Below are 15,603 nucleotides of genomic sequence, written 5' to 3'. Positions count from 1 at the left end.
CCGATACCAAAGAGAAAGAAGCTTTCTGAGAAACTTCTTTGTGTTCTGTGAAATCATCTCACAGAGTTACAGCTTTCGCCTCAAGAAGCCTTTCGCTAAGACACTTGTTGTGGAATTGGCAAAGTGACATTTGGAAGCCCATAGAGGGCTGTGGTGAAAAAGGAAATATCCTCAGATGAAATCTGAAAAGAATCTTTCTGAGAAACTGCTTAGTGTTCGGTTAATTCATCTCACAGAGTTACATCTGTATTTCGTGGATCTCTTTGCTAGCCTTATTTGTGGGGAATCTGAGAACAGATATTTCGGATCCCATTGAAGACTATAGGGCCAAAGGAAATATCCTCCGATTACAAAGAGAAAGAAGCTTTCTTAGAAACTTCTTTGTGTTCTGTGAAATCCTCTCACAGAATTACAGCTTTCCCCTCAAGAAGCCTTTCCTAAGACCGTTCTTGTGGAATTGGCAAAGTGATATTTGGAAGCCCATAGAGGGCTATGGTGAAAAAGGAATTATCCTCAGATGAAATCTGGAAAGAAGCTTTCTGAGAAACTGCTTAGTGTTCTGTTAATTCATCTCACAGAGTTACATCTGTATTTCGTGGATCTCTTTGCTAGCCTTATTTCTGTGGAATCTGCGAACAGGTATTTCAGATCCCATTGAAGACTATAGGGCCAAAGGAAATATCCTCCGATTACAAAGAGAAAGAAGCTTTCTTAGAAACTTCTTTGTGTTCTGTGAAATCATCTCACAGAGTTACAGCTTTCCCCTCAAGAAGCCTTTCGCTAAGACAGTTCTTGTGGAATTGGCAAAGTGATATTTGGAAGCCCTTAGAGGGCTATGGTGAAAAAGGAAATATCCTCAGATGAAATCTGTAAAGAAGCTTTCTGAGAAACTGCTTAGTGTTCTGTTAATTCATCTCACATATTTACATCTGTATTTCGTGGATCTCTTTGCGGGCCTTATTTCTGTGGAATCTGAGAACAGATATTTTGGATCCCTTGGAAGACTATAGGGCCAAAGGAAATATCCTCCGATTACAAAGAGAAAGAAGCTTTTGGAGAAACTTCTTTGCGTTCTGTGAAATCATCTCACAGAGTTACAGCTTTCCTCTCAAGAAGCATTTCGCTAAGACAGTCTGGTGGAACTGGCAAAGTGAAATTTGGAAGCCCATAGAGGGCTATGGTGAAAAAGGAAATATCCTCAGATGAAATCTGGAAAGAAGCTTTCTGAGAAACTGGTTAGTGTTCTGTTAATTCATCTCACAGAGTTACATCTGTATTTCGTGGATCTCTTTGCTAGCATTATTTCTGTGGAATCTGAGATCAGATATTTCGGATTCGATTGAAGACTATAGGGCCAAAGGAAATATCCTCCAATAACAAAGAGAAAGAAGCTTTCTGAGAAACTTCTTTGCGTTCTGTGAAATCATCTCACAGAGTTACAGCTTTCCTCTCAAGAAGCCTTTCGCTAAGACAGTTCTTGTGGAACTGGCAAAGTGATATTTGGAAGCCCATAGAGGGCTATGGTGAAAAAGGAAGTATCCTCAGATGAAATCTGGAAAGAAGCTTTCTGAGAAACTGCTTAGTGTTCTGTTCATTCATCTCACAGAGTTACATCTGTATTTCTTGGACCTCTTTGCTAGCCTTATTTCTGTGGTATCTGAGAACAGGTATTTTGGTTCCCATTGAATAGCATAGGGCCAAAGGAAATATCCTCCAATTACAAAGAGAAAGAAGCTTTCTGAGAAACTTCTTTGCGTTCTGTGAAATCATCTCACAGAGTTACAGCTTTCCCCTCAAGAAGCCTTTCGCTAAGACAGTTCTTGTGGAATTGGCAAAGTGATATTTGGAAGCCCATAGAGGGCTGTGGTGAAAAAGGAAATATCCTCAGATGAAATCTGGAAAGAAGCTTTCTGAGACACTGCTTAGTTTTCGGTTAATTCATCTCACAGAGTTACATCTGTATTTCGTGGATCTCTTTGCTAGCCTTATTTGTGGGGAATCTGAGAACAGATATTTCGGATCCCATTGGAGACTATAGGGCCAAAGGAAATATCCTCCGATTACAAAGAGAAAGAAGCTTTCTTAGAAACTTCTTTGTGTTCTGTGAAATCATCTCACACAGTTACAGCTTTCCCCTCAAGAAGCCTTTCGCTAAGACAGTTCTTGTGGAATTGGCAAAGTGATATTTGGAAGCCCATAGAGGGCTATGGTGAAAAAGGAAATATCCTCAGATGAAATCTGGAAAGAAGCTTTCTGAGAAACTTCTTAGTGTTCTGTTAATTCATCTCACAGAGTTACATCTGTATTTCGTGGATCTCTTTGCTAGCCTTATTTCTATGGAATCTGAGAACAGATATTTCGGATCCCTTTGAAGACTATAGTGCCAAAGGAAATATCCTCCGATAACAAAGAGAAAGAAGCTTTCTGAGAAACTTCTTTGTGTTCTGTGAAATCATCTCACAGAGTTACAGCTTTCCCCTCAAGAAGACTTTCGCTAAGACAGTTCTTGTGGAATTGGCAAAGTGATATTTGGAAGCCCATAGAGGGCTATGGTGAAAAAGGAAATATCCTCAGATGAAATCTGTAAAGAAGCTTTCTGAGAAACTGCTTAGTGTTCTGTTAATTCATCTCACATATTTACATCTGTATTTCGTGTATCTCTTTGCGGGCCTTATTTCTGTGGAATCTGAGAACAGATATTTTGGATCCCTTGGAAGACTATAGGGCCAAAGGAAATATCCTCCGATTACAAAGAGAAAGAAGCTTTTGGAGAAACTTGTTTGCGTTCTGTGAAATCATCTCACAGAGTTACAGCTTTCCTCTCAAGAAGCCTTTCGCTAAGACAGTCTGGTGGAACTGGCAAAGTGAAATTTGGAAGCCCATAGAGGGCTATGGTGAAAAAGGAAATATCCTCAGATGAAATCTGGAAAGAAGCTTTCTGAGAAACTGGTTAGTGTTCTGTTAATTCATCTCACAGAGTTACATCTGTATTTCGTGGATCTCTTTGCTAGCATTATTTCTGTGGAATCTGAGATCAGATATTTCGGATTCGATTGAAGACTATAGGGCCAAAGGAAATATCCTCCAATAACAAAGAGAAAGAAGCTTTCTGAGAAACTTCTTTGCGTTCTGTGAAATCATCTCACAGAGTTACAGCTTTCCTCTCAAGAAGCCTTTCGCTAAGACAGTTCTTGTGGAACTGGCAAAGTGATATTTGGAAGCCCATAGAGGGCTATGGTGAAAAAGGAAGTATCCTCAGATGAAATCTGGAAAGAAGCTTTCTGAGAAACTGCTTAGTGTTCTGTTCATTCATCTCACAGAGTTACATCTGTATTTCTTGGACCTCTTTGCTAGCCTTATTTCTGTGGTATCTGAGAACAGGTATTTTGGATCCCATTGAATAGCATAGGGCCAAAGGAAATATCCTCCAATTACAAAGAGAAAGAAGCTTTCTGAGAAACTTCTTTGCGTTCTGTGAAATCATCTCACAGAGTTACAGCTTTCCCCTCAAGAAGCCTTTCGCTAAGACAGTTCTTGTGGAATTGGCAAAGTGATATTTGGAAGCCCATAGAGGGCTGTGGTGAAAAAGGAAATATCCTCAGATGAAATCTGGAAAGAAGCTTTCTGAGAAACTGCTTAGTGTTCGGTTAATTCATCTCACAGAGTTACATCTGTATTTCGTGGATCTCTTTGCTAGCCTTATTTCTGTGCAATCTGAGAACAGATATTTCGGATCCCATTGAAGACTATAGGGCCAAAGGAAATATCTTCCGATTACAAAGAGAAAGAAGCTTTCTAAGAAACTTCTTTGTGTTCTGTGAAATCATCTCACAGAGTTACAGTTTTCCCCTCAAGAAGCCTTTCGCTAACACAGTTCTTGTGGAATTGGCAAAGTGATATTTGGAAGCCCATAGAGGGCTGTGGTGAAAAAGGAAATATCCTCAGATGAAATCTGGAAAGAAGCTTTCTGAGAAACTGCTTAGTGTTCTGTTAATTCATCTCACAGAGTTACATCTGTATTTCGTGGATCTCTTTGCTAGCCTTATTTCTGGGGAATCTGCGAACAGGTATTTCAGATCCCATTGAAGACTATAGGGCCAAAGGAAATATCCTCTGATAACAAAGAGAAAGAAGCTTTCTTAGAAACTTCTTTGTGTTCTCTGAAATCATCTCACAGAGTTACAGCTTTCGCCTCAAGAAGTCTTTCGCTAAGACACTTCTTGTGGAATTGGCAAAGTGATATTTGGAAGCCCATAGAGGGCTGTGGTGAAAAAGGAAATATCCTCAGATGAAATCTGGAAAGAAGCTTTCTGAGACACTGCTTAGTATTCGGTTAATTCATCTCACAGAGTTACATCTGTATTTCGTGGATCTCTTTGCTAGCCTTATTTGTGGGGAATCTGAGAACAGATATTTCGGATCCCATTGGAGACTATAGGGCCAAAGGAAATATCCTCCGATAACAAAGAGAAAGAAGCTTTCTTAGAAACTTCTTTGTGTTCTGTGAAATCATCTCACACAGTTACAGCTTTCCCCTCAAGAAGCCTTTCGCTAAGACAGTTCTTGTGGAATTGGCTAAGTGATATTTGGAAGCCCATAGAGGGCTATGGTGAAAAAGGAAATATCCTCAGATGAAATCTGGAAAGAAGCTTTCTGAGAAACTGCTTAGTGTTCTGTTAATTCATCTCAGAGAGTTACATCTGTATTTCATGGATCTCTTTGCTCGCCTTATTTCTGTGGAATCTGAGAACAGATATTTCGGATCCCTTTGAAGACTATAGGGCCAAAGAAAATATCCTCCGATAACAAAGAGAAAAAAGCTTTCTGAGAAACTTCTTTGTGTTCTGTGAAATCATCTAACAGAGTTACAGCTTTCCCCTCAAGAAGCCTTTCGCTAAGACAGTTCTTGTGGAATTGGCAAAGTGATATTTGGAAGCCCATAGAGGGCTATGGTGAAAAAGGAAATATCCTCAGATGAAATATGGAAAGAAGCTTTCTAAGAAACTGCTTAGTGTTCTGTTCATTTATCTCACAGAGTTACATCTGTATTTCGTGGATCTCTTTGCTAGCCTTATTTGTGGGGAATCTGAGAACAGATATTTCGGATCCCATTGAAGACTATAGGGCCAAAGGAAATATCCTCCGATTACAAAGATAAAGAAGCTTTCCTAGAAACTTCTTTGTGTTCTGTGAAATCATCTCACAGAGTTACAGCTTTCCCCTCAAGACGCCTTTCGCTAAGACAGTTCTTGTGGAATTGGCAAAGTGATATTTGGAAGCCCATTGAGGGCTATGGTGAAAAAGGAAATATCCTCAGATGAAATCTGGAAAGAAGCTTTCTGAGAAACTGCTTAGGGTTCTGTTAATTCATCTCACAGAGTTACATCTGTATTTCGTGGATGCCTTTGCTAGCCTTATTTCTGTGGAATCTGCGAAGAGGTATTTCAGATCCCATTGAAGACTATAGGGACAAAGGAAATATCCTCCGATTACAAAGAGAAAGAAGCTTTCTTAGAAACTTCTTTGTGTTCTGTGAAATCATCTCACAGAGTTACATCTTTCCCCTCAAGAAGCCTTTCGCTAAGACAGTTCTTGTGGAATTGGCAAAGTGATATTTGGAAGCCCATAAAGGGCTATGGTGATAAAGGAAATATCCTCAGATGAAATCTGGAAAGAAGCTTTCTGAGAAACTGCTTAGTGTTCGGTTAATTCATCTCACAGAGTTACATCTGTATTTCGTGCATCTCTTTGCTAGCCTTATTTGTGGGGAATCTGAGAACAGATATTTCGGATCCCATTGAAGACTATAGGGCCAATGGAAATATCCTCCGATTACAAAGAGAAAGAAGCTTTCTGAGAAACTTCTTTGTGTTCTGTGAAATCATCTCACAGAGTTACAGCTTTCCCCTCAAGAAGCGTTTCGCTAAGACAGTTCTTGTGGAATTGGCAAAGTGATATTTGGAAGCCCATAGAGGGCTATGGTGAAAAAGGATATATCCTCAGATGAAATCTGGAAAGAAGCTTTCTGAGAAACTGCTTAGTGTTCTGTTAATTCATCTCACAGAGTTACATCTGTATTTCGTGGATCTCTTTGCTAGCCTTATTTCTGGGGAATATGAGAACAGATATTTCGGATCCCTTTGAAGACTATAGGGCCAAAGGTAATATCCTCCGATACCAAAGAGAAAGAAGCTTTCTGAGAAACTTCTTTGTGTTCTGTGAAATCATCTCACAGAGTTACAGCTTTCGCCTCAAGAAGCCTTTCGCTAAGACACTTGTTGTGGAATTGGCAAAGTGATATTTGGAAGCCCATAGAGGGCTGTGGTGAAAAAGGAAATATCCTCAGATGAAATCTGAAAAGAAGCTTTCTGAGAAACTGCTTAGTGTTCGGTTAATTCATCTCACAGAGTTACATCTGTATTTCGTGGATCTCTTTGCGAGCCTTATTTGTGGGGAATCTGAGAACAGATATTTCGGATCCCATTGAAGACTATAGGGCCAAAGGAAATATCCTCCGATTACAAAGAGAAAGAAGCTTTCTTAGAAACTTTTTTGTGTTCTGTGAAATCATCTCACAGAATTACAGCTTTCCCCTCAAGAAGCCTTTCCTAAGACCGTTCTTGTGGAATTGGCAAAGTGATATTTGGAAGCCCATAGAGGGCTATGGTGAAAAAGGAATTATCCTCAGATGAAATTTGGAAAGAAGCTTTCTGAGAAACTGCTTAGTGTTCTGTTAATTCATCTCACAGAGTTACATCTGTATTTCGTGGATCTCTTTGCTAGCCTTATTTCTGTGGAATCTGCGAACAGGTATTTCAGATCCCATTGAAGACTATAGGGCCAAAGGAAATATCCTCCGATTACAAAGAGAAAGAATCTTTCTTAGAAACTTCTTTGTGTTCTCTGAAATCATCTCACAGAGTTACAGCTTTCCCCTCAAGAAGCCTTTCGCTAAGACAGTTCTTGTGGAATTGGCAAAGTGATATTTGGAAGCCCTTAGATGGCTATGGTGAAAAAGGAAATATCCTCAGATGAAATCTGTAAAGAAGATTTCTGAGAAACTGCTTAGTGTTCTGTTAATTCATCTCACATATTTACATCTGTATTTCGTGGATCTCTTTGCGGGCCTTATTTCTGTGGAATCTGAGAACAGATATTTTGGATCCCTTGGAAGACTATAGGGCCAAAGGAAATATCCTCCGATTACAAAGAGAAAGAAGCTTTTGGAGAAACTTCTTTGCGTTCTGTGAAATCATCTCACAGAGTTACAGCTTTCCTCTCAAGAAGCATTTCGCTAAGACAGTCTGGTGGAACTGGCAAAGTGAAATTTGGAAGCCCATAGAGGGCTATGGTGAAAAAGGAAATATCCTCAGATGAAATCTGGAAAGAAGTTTTCTGAGAAACTGGTTAGTGTTCTGTTAATTCATCTCACAGAGTTACATCTGTATTTCGTGGATCTCTTTGCTAGCATTATTTCTGTGGAATCTGAGATCAGATATTTCGGATTCGATTGAAGACTATAGGGCCAAAGGAAATATCCTCCAATAACAAAGAGAAAGAAGCTTTCTGAGAAACTTCTTTGCGTTCTGTGAAATCATCTCACAGAGTTACAGCTTTCCTCTCAAGAAGCCTTTCGCTAAGACAGTTCTTGTGGAACTGGCAAAGTGATATTTGGAAGCCCATAGAGGGCTATGGTGAAAAAGGAAGTATCCTCAGATGAAATCTGGAAAGAAGCTTTCTGAGAAACTGCTTAGTGTTCTGTTCATTCATCTCACAGAGTTACATCTGTATTTCTTGGACCTCTTTGCTAGCCTTATTTCTGTGGTATCTGAGAACAGGTATTTTGGATCCCATTGAATAGCATAGGGCCAAAGGAAATATCCTCCAATTACAAAGAGAAAGAAGCTTTCTGAGAAACTTCTTTGCGTTCTGTGAAATCATCTCACAGAGTTACAGCTTTCCCCTCAAGAAGCCTTTCGCTAAGACAGTTCTTGTGGAATTGGCAAAGTGATATTTGGAAGCCCATAGAGGGCTGTGGTGAAAAAGGAAATATCCTCAGATGAAATCTGGAAAGAAGCTTTCTGAGACACTGCTTAGTATTCGGTTAATTCATCTCACAGAGTTACATCTGTATTTCGTGGATCTCTTTGCTAGCCTTATTTGTGGGGAATCTGAGAACAGATATTTCGGATCCCATTGGAGACTATAGGGCCAAAGGAAATATCCTCCGATTACAAAGAGAAAGAAGCTTTCTTAGAAACTTCTTTGTGTTCTGTGAAATCATCTCACACAGTTACAGCTTTCCCCTCAAGAAGCCTTTCGCTAAGACAGTTCTTGTGGAATTGGCAAAGTGATATTTGGAAGCCCATAGAGGGCTATGGTGAAAAAGGAAATATCCTCAGATGAAATCTGGAAAGAAGCTTTCTGAGAAACTTCTTAGTGTTCTGTTAATTCATCTCACAGAGTTACATCTGTATTTCGTGGATCTCTTTGCTAGCCTTATTTCTATGGAATCTGAGAACAGATATTTCGGATCCCTTTGAAGACTATAGTGCCAAAGGAAATATCCTCCGATAACAAAGAGAAAGAAGCTTTCTGAGAAACTTCTTTGTGTTCTGTGAAATCATCTCACAGAGTTACAGCTTTCCCCTCAAGAAGACTTTCGCTAAGACAGTTCTTGTGGAATTGGCAAAGTGATATTTGGAAGCCCATAGAGGGCTATGGTGAAAAAGGAAATATCCTCAGATGAAATCTGGAAAGAAGATTTCTGAGAAACTGCTTAGGGTTCGGTTAATTCATCTCACAGAGTTACATCTGTATTTCGTGGATCTCTTTGCTAGCCTTATTTCTGTGGAATCTGAGAACAGATATTTCGGATGCGATTGAAGACTATAGGGCCAAAGGAAATATCCTCCGATTACAAAGAGAAAGAAGCTTTCGGAGAAACTTCTTTGCGTTCTGTGAAATCATCTCACAGAGTTACAGCTTTCCTCTCAAGAAGCCTTTCGCTAAGACAGTTCTGGTGGAACTGGCAAAGTGATATTTGGAAGCCCATAGAGGGCTATGGTGAAAAAGGAAATATCCTCAGATGAAATCTGGAAAGAAGGTTTGTGAGAAACTGCTTAGTGTTCTGTTAATTCATCTCACAGAGTTACATCTGTATTTCGTGGATCTCTTTGCTAGCCTTATTTCTGTAGAATCTGAGAACAGATATTTCGGATCCCATTGAAGAATATAGGGACAAACGAAATATCCTCCGATAACAAAGAGACAGAAGCTTTCTGAGAAACTTCTATGCGTTCTGTGAAATCATCTCACAGAGTTACAGCTTTCCTCTCAAGAAGCCTTTCGCTAAGAAAGTTCTGGTGGAACTGGCAAAGTGATATTTGGAAGCCCATAGAGGGCTATGTTGAAAAAGGAAATATCCTCAGATGAAATCTGGAAAGAAGCTTTCTGAGAAACTGCTTAGTGTTCTGTTAATTCATCTCACAGAGTTACATCTTTATTTCGTGGATATCTTTGCTAGTCTTATTTCTGGGGAATCTGAGAACAGATATTTCGGATCCCTTTGAAGACTATAGGGCCAAAGGAAATATCCTCCGATTACAAAGAGAAAGAAGCTTTCTTAGAAAATTCTTTGTGTTCTGTGAAATCATCTCACACAGTTACAGCTTTCCCCTCAAGAAGCCTTTCGCTAAGACAGTTCTTGTGGAATTGGCAAAGTGATATTTGGAAGCCCATAGAGGGCTATGGTGAAAAAGGAAATATCCTCAGATGAAATCTGGAAAGAAGCTTTCTGAGAAACTGCTTAGTGTTCTGTTAATTCATCTCAGAGAGTTACATCTGTATTTCATGGATCTCTTTGCTCGCCTTATTTCTGTGGAATCTGAGAACAGATATTTCGGATCCCTTTGAAGACTATAGGGCCAAAGGAAATATCCTCCGATAACAAAGAGAAAAAAGCTTTCTGAGAAACTTCTTTGTGTTCTGTGAAATCATCTCACAGAGTTACAGCTTTCCCCTCAAGAAGCCTTTCGCTAAGACAGTTCTTGTGGAATTGGCAAAGTGATATTTGGAAGCCCATAGAGGGCTATGGTGAAAAAGGAAATATCCTCAGATGAAATATGGAAAGAAGCTTTCTAAGAAACTGCTTAGTGTTCTGTTCATTTATCTCACAGAGTTACATCTGTATTTCGTGGATCTCTTTGCTAGCCATATTTGTGGGGAATCTGAGAACAGATATTTCGGATCCCATTGAAGACTATAGGGCCAAAGGATATATCCTCCGATTACAAAGAGAAAGAAGCTTTTTAGAAACTTCTTTGTGTTCTGTGAAATAATCTCACAGAGTTACAGCTTTCCCCTCAAGACGCCTTTCGCTAAGACAGTTCTTGTGGAATTGGCAAAGTGATATATGGAAGCCCATTGAGGGCTATGGTGAAAAAGGAAATATCCTCAGATGAAATCTGGAAAGAAGCTTTCTGAGAAACTGCTTAGGGTTCTGTTAATTCATCTCACAGAGTTACATCTGTATTTCGTGGATGTCTTTGCTAGCCTTATTTCTGTGGAATCTGCGAAGAGGTATTTCAGATCCCATTGAAGACTATAGGGACAAAGGAAATATCCTCCGATTACAAAGAGAAAGAAGCTTTCTTAGAAACTTCTTTGTGTTCTGTGAAATCATCTCACAGAGTTACAGCTTTCCCCTCAAGAAGCTTTTCGCTAAGACAGTTCTTGTGGAATTCGCAAAGTGATATTTGGAAGCCCATAAAGGGCTATGGTGAAAAATGAAATATCCTCAGATGAAATCTGGAAAGAAGCTTTCTGAGAAACTGCTTAGTGTTCGGTTAATTCATCTCACAGAGTTACATCTGTATTTCGTGCATCTCTTTGCTAGCCTTATTTGTGGGGAATCTGAGAACAGATATTTCGGATCCCATTGAACACTATAGGGCCAATGGAAATATCCTCCGATTACAAAGAGAAAGAAGCTTTCTTAGAAACTTCTTTGTGTTCTGTGAAATCATCTCACAGAGTTACAGCTTTCCCCTCAAGAAGCGTTTCGCTAAGACAGTTCTTGTGGAATTGGCAAAGTGATATTTGGAAGCCCATAGAGGGCTATGGTGAAAAAGGATATATCCTCAGATGAAATCTGGAAAGAAGCTTTCTGAGAAACTGCTTAGTGTTCTGTTAATTCATCTCACTGAGTTACATCTGTATTTCGTGGATCTCTTTGCTAGCCTTATTTCTGGGGAATCTGAGAACAGATATTTCGGATCCCTTTGAAGACTATAGGGCCAAAGGTAATATCCTCCGATAACAAAGAGAAAGAAGCTTTCTGAGAAACTTCTTTGTGTTCTGTGAAATCATCTCACAGATTTACAGCTTTCGCCTCAAGAAGCCTTTCGCTAAGACAATTGTTGTGGAATTGGCAAAGTGATATTTGGAAGCCCATAGAGGGCTGTGGTGAAAAAGGAAATATCCTCAGATGAAATCTGAAAAGAAGCTTTCTGAGAAACTGCTTAGTGTTCGGTTAATTCATCTCACAGAGTTACATCTGTATTTCGTGGATCTCTTTGCTAGCCTTATTTGTGGGGAATCTGAGAACAGATATTTCGGATCCCATTGAAGACTATAGGGCCAAAGGAAATATCCTCCGATTACAAAAGGAAAGAAGCTTTCTTAGAAACTTCTTTGTGTTCTGTGAAATCATCTCACAGAATTACAGCTTTCCCCTCAAGAAGCCTTTCCTAAGACAGTTCTTGTGGAATTGGCAAAGTGATATTTGGAAGCCCATAGAGGGCTATGGTGAAAAAGGAATTATCCTCAGATGAAATCTGGAAAGAAGCTTTCTGAGAAACTGCTTAGTGTTCTGTTAATTCATCTCACAGAGTTACATCTGTATTTCGTGGATCTCTTTGCTAGCCTTATTTCTGTGGAATCTGCAAACAGGTATTTCAGATCCCATTGAAGACTATAGGGCCAAAGGAAATATCCTCCGATTACAAAGAGAAAGAAGCTTTCTTAGAAACTTCTTTGTGTTCTGTGAAATCATCTCACAGAGTTACAGCTTTCCCCTCAAGAAGCCTTTCGCTAAGACAGTTCTTGTGGAATTGGCAAAGTGATATTTGGAAGCCCTTAGAGGGCTATGGTGAAAAAGGAAATATCCTCAGATGAAATCTGTAAAGAAGCTTTCTGAGAAACTGCTTAGTGTTCTGTTAATTCATCTCACATATTTACATCTGTATTTCGTGGATCTCTTTGCGGGCCTTATTTCTGTGGAATCTGAGAACAGATATTTTGGATCCCTTGGAAGACTATAGGGCCAAAGGAAATATCCTCCGATTACAAAGAGAAAGAAGCTTTCGGAGAAACTTCTTTGCGTTCTGTGAAATCATCTCACAGAGTTACAGCTTTCCTCTCAAGAAGCCTTTCGCTAAGACAGTCTGGTGGAACTGGCAAAGTGAAATTTGGAAGCCCATAGAGGGCTATGGTGAAAAAGGAAATATCCTCAGATGAAATCTGGAAAGAAGCTTTGTGAGAAACTGCTTAGTGTTCTGTTAATTCATCTCACAGAGTTACATCTGTATTTCGTGAATCTCTTTGCTAGCCTTATTTCTGTAGAATCTGAGAACAGATATTTCGGATCCCATTGAAGAATATAGGGACAAACGAAATATCCTCCGATAACAAAGAGACAGAAGCTTTCTGAGAAACTTCTTTGCTTTCTGTGAAATCATCTCACAGAGTTACAGCTTTCCTCTCAAGAAGCCTTTCGCTAAGACAGTTCTGGTGGAACTGGCAAAGTGATATTTGGAAGCCCATAGAGGGCTATGGTGAAAAAGGAAATATCCTCAGATGAAATCTGGAAAGAAGCTTTCTGAGAAACTGCTTAGTGTTCTGTTAATTCATCTCACAGAGTTACATCTTTATTTCGTGGATATCTTTGCTAGTCTTATTTCTGTGGAATCTGCGAACAGATATTTCGGATCCCTTTGAAGACTATAGGGCCAAAGGGAATATCCTCCGATAACAAAGAGAAAGAAGCTTTCTGAGAAACTTCTTTGTGTTCTGTGAAATCATCTCACAGAGTTACAGCTTTCCCCTCAAGAAGCCTTTCACTAAGACAGTTCTTGTGGAATTGGAAAAGTGATATTTGGAAGCCCATAGAGGGCTATGGTGAAAAAGCAAGTATCCTCAGATGAAATCTGGAAAGAAGCTTTCTGAGAAACTGCTTAGTGTTCTGTTAATTCATCTCACAGAGTTACCTCTGTATTTCGTGGATCTCTTTGCGAGCCTTATTTCTGTGGAATCTGAGAACAGATATTTCGGATCCCATTGAAGACTATAGGGCAAAAGGAAATATCCTCCGATAACAAAGAGAAAGAAGCTTTCTGAGAAACTTCTTTGCGTTCTGTGAAATCATCTCACAGAGTTACAGCTTCCCCTCAAGAAGCCTTTCGCTAAGACAGTTCTTGTGGAATTGGCAACGTGATATTTGGAAGCCCATAGAGGGCTATGGTGAAAAAGGAAATATCCTAAGATGAAATCTGGAAAGAAGCTTTCTGAGAAACTGCTTAGTGTTCTGTTAATTCATCTCACAGAGTGACATCTGTATTTCGTGGATCTCTTTGCTAGCCTTATTTCTGTGGAATCTGAGATCAGATATTTCGGATTCGATTGAAGACTATAGGGCCAAAGGAAATATCCTCCGATAACAAAGAGAAAGAAGCTTTCTGAGAAACTTCTTTGCGTTCTGTGAAATCATCTCACAGAGTTACAGCTTTCCTCTCAAGAAGCCTTTCGCTAAGACAGTTCTTGTGGAACTGGCAAAGTGATATTTGGAAGCCCATAGAGGGCTATGGTGAAAAAGGAAGTATCCTCAGATGAAATCTGGAAAGAAGCTTTCTGAGAAACTGCTTAGTGTTCTGTTAATTCATCTCACAGAGTTACATCTGTATTTCGTGGTTCTCTTTGCTAGCCTTATTTCTGTGGAATCTGAGAACAGATATTTCGGATCCCATTGAAGAATATAGGGCCAAAGGAAATATCCTCCGATAACCAAGAGAAAGAAGCTTTCTGAGAAACTTCTTTGCGTTCTGTGAAATCATCTCACAGAGTTACAGCTTTCCCCTCAAGAAGCCTTTCGCTAAGACAGTTCTTGTGGAATTGGCAAAGTGATATTTGGAAGCCCTTAGAGGGCTATGGTGAAAAAGGAAATATCCTCAGATGAAATCTGGAAAGAAGCTTTCTGAGAAACTGCTTAGTGTTCTGTTAATTCATCTGACAGAGTTACATCTGTATTTCGTGGATATCTTTGCTAGCCTTATTTCTGGGGAATCTGAGAACAGATATTTCGGATTCCTTTGAAGACTATAGGGCCAAGGGAAATATCCTCCGATTACAAAGAGAAAGAAGCTTTCTTAGAAACTTCTTTGTGTTCTCTGAAATCATCTCACAGAGTTACAGCTTTCGCCTCAAGAAGTCTTTCACTAAGACACTTCTTGTGGAATTGGCAAAGTGATATTTGGAAGCCCATAGAGGGCTGTGGTGAAAAAGGAAATATCCTCAGATGAAATCTGCAAAGAAGCTTTCTGAGAAACTGCTTAGTGTTCGTTAATTCATCTCACAGAGTTACATCTGTATTTCGTGGATCTCTTTGCTAGCCTTATTTGTGGGGAATCTGAGAACAGATATTTCGGATCCCATTGGAGACTATAGGGCCAAAGGAAATATCCTCCGATTACAAAGAGAAAGAAGCTTTCGTAGAAAATTCTTTGTGTTCTGTGAAATCATCTCACACAGTTACAGCTTTCCCCTCAAGAAGCCTTTCGCTAAGACAGTTCTTGTGGAATTGGCAAAGTGATATTTGGAAGCCCATAGAGGGCTATGGTGAAAAAGGAAATATCCTCAGATGAAATCTGGAAAGAAGCTTTCTGAGAAACTGCTTAGTGTTCTGTTAATTCATCTCAGAGAGTTACATCTGTATTTCAAGGATCTCTTTGCTCGCCTTATTTCTGTGGAATCTGAGAACAGATATTTCGGATCCCTTTGAAGACTATAGGGCCAAAGGAAATATCCTCCGATAACAAAGAGAAAAAAGCTTTCTGAGAAACCTCTTTGTGTTCTGTGAAATCATCTCACAGAGTTACAGCTTTCCCCTCAAGAAGCCTTTCGCTAAGACAGTTCTTGTGGAATTGGCAAAGTGATATTTGGAAGCCCATAGAGGGATATGGTGAAAAAGGAAATATCCTCAGATGAAATATGGAAAGAAGCTTTCTAAGAAACTGCTTAGTGTTCGGTTAATTCAACTCACAGAGTTACATCTGTATTTCGTGGATCTCTTTGCTAGCCTTATTTGTGGGGAATCTGAGAACAGATATTTCGGATCCCATTGAAGACTATAGGGCCAAAGGAAATATCCTCCGATTACAAAGAGAAAGAAGCTTTCTTAGAAACTTCTTTGTGTTCTGTGAAATCATCTCACAGAATTACAGCTTTCCCCTCAAGAAGCCTTTCCTAAGACAGTTCTTGTGGAATTGGCAAAGTGATATTTGGAAGCCCATAGAGGGCTATGGTGAAAAAGGAATTATCCTCAGATGA

This window comes from Macaca fascicularis, chromosome 10 (genome assembly GCF_037993035.2).
Source record: "Macaca fascicularis isolate 582-1 chromosome 10, T2T-MFA8v1.1".
In the NCBI taxonomy this organism is placed as follows: domain Eukaryota; kingdom Metazoa; phylum Chordata; class Mammalia; order Primates; family Cercopithecidae; genus Macaca; species Macaca fascicularis.
The sequence above is the reverse complement of the archived record's forward strand: the minus strand, read 5'-3'. Positions refer to the sequence as shown.